Source organism: Polyodon spathula, chromosome 16 (assembly GCF_017654505.1).
Source record: "Polyodon spathula isolate WHYD16114869_AA chromosome 16, ASM1765450v1, whole genome shotgun sequence".
Lineage (NCBI taxonomy): Eukaryota > Metazoa > Chordata > Actinopteri > Acipenseriformes > Polyodontidae > Polyodon > Polyodon spathula.
The window spans coordinates 109,038-110,470 of NC_054549.1; the positions used below are offsets into that span (position 1 = coordinate 109,038).

General features: G+C 44.0%; 1 long non-coding RNA gene across 1 annotated transcript; it reads left to right on the forward strand.

Annotated features, from left to right (window-relative positions):
* The first annotated feature begins 489 nt into the window (after positions 1 to 489).
* LOC121328272 lies at positions 490 to 946 on the forward strand. Its single transcript, XR_005951666.1, has 3 exons — positions 490 to 570; positions 673 to 725; positions 861 to 946. It is a non-coding gene; the product is annotated as an uncharacterized LOC121328272 (long non-coding RNA).
* The last annotated feature ends 487 nt before the right edge of the window (positions 947 to 1,433 follow it).

Genomic DNA, 1,433 nt, shown 5'->3' on the forward strand with positions numbered 1-1,433 from the left:
TGTCCCCATCCTTACTGGTAGGAGAGGTGGGTGGGCGGGAGAGGAAAGTGGAGATGGGGGAGAGGGGAGAGGGAAGAGAGAGGGTGGAGGTTGGAGAGGGGAGAGGAGAGTGGAGATGGAGAGAGGAGAGAGTGGAGACAGGAGAGGGGAGAGTGGAGATGGGGAGGAGAGTGGAGATGGGGGAGAGGACAGAGAGGGTAGTGGAGATTGGGAGGGAGGAGAGAGGAGATGGGGAAGAGTGCAGAGAGGAGAGTAGAGATTGGGAGAAAGGAGAGTATAGAAGGGGGAGAAAGGAGAGGGAAGAGGGTGGCGATTGGAGCGGGGGGAGATGGGGGAGAGGGAGAGTGGAGAGAGGATGGGGGAGAGGGAGATTAAGACACGCACACATATATAATTATGTCTCTCTCCATTTCCCTCTTTTAATCTCCCCCTCCTACTTTTCTCTGTATCTCTCTCAGTAAGAGAATTATAAACTTGGGTCCAGTGGAGTCAGGTTCAGGTCCTGTCAGCCCAGAGCTACAGCCTTGTGCAGCCAGAGTGAGCTGTGGACACTGCGCTCACACATTCCTGGTGCGAGTCACAATTCATCTTCATATTCATCAACCTAATTAATAATCACAAGTACTGTAATAAGAATCAATAAGATTGATAATAATTCTCTCTCTGTCTCAGTGGACTGACTTTACAAAGAAGAAACTTGCCAGATGCCCTCACTGTCAGAAAGTGTAAGACCTGTTTGTCTGTTTTACACACACACACACACAGACCCTGCCACTTACACAGTCCAGAACTGAGCCTCACATTTTATCATGTTATAATGTATAACTGTCTCTATCGCCCTCTCCCTGTCTTTCTCTCAGGTCCGTTATTGGGCAGCGTTACCCCAGGCAACGCTGTGTTTACTTTTTCATGCTGGGTCTCTTCTTTGCTGTCATCGCTGGAGGAATAATGATGAGATGGAGGAAGGGAGGAAGGGCAAAGGGGGGGGGGAGCCAGTTTGACGTTTACAGTAAATTCAGTATAATCGTAAATCTCTAAAAACTACTCACTTCTAATTCTTTTGTAGTCATTTTTGTATTACTTTAGTATAAATACATGTTAATTTGGATTCATATGTTGTTTTTTTCTCACTTTATGTGAACGAAAAGACACACATTTGCCCGTTTTCCCATTGGAAATAGTGATATTTTGAAATATCACTGCCCTGGTCTCAAAAGCAAAGTTTGTGGGGAATAATAGCCATTTTCTATACATCTGAGGCATAAGCAATTAGGAAATAACACTTATTACCCAGGAACAAAAATTGTGTTACATATTGTAATTATACAAATCTCACTGTAGTGCTATTAAAACAGCAAGTTATTCATTTTAATTTTATTAAAACTAGAAAACGTTCAGACAGTCACTGTTTAGCAAGCATTCAAGTTAACTAA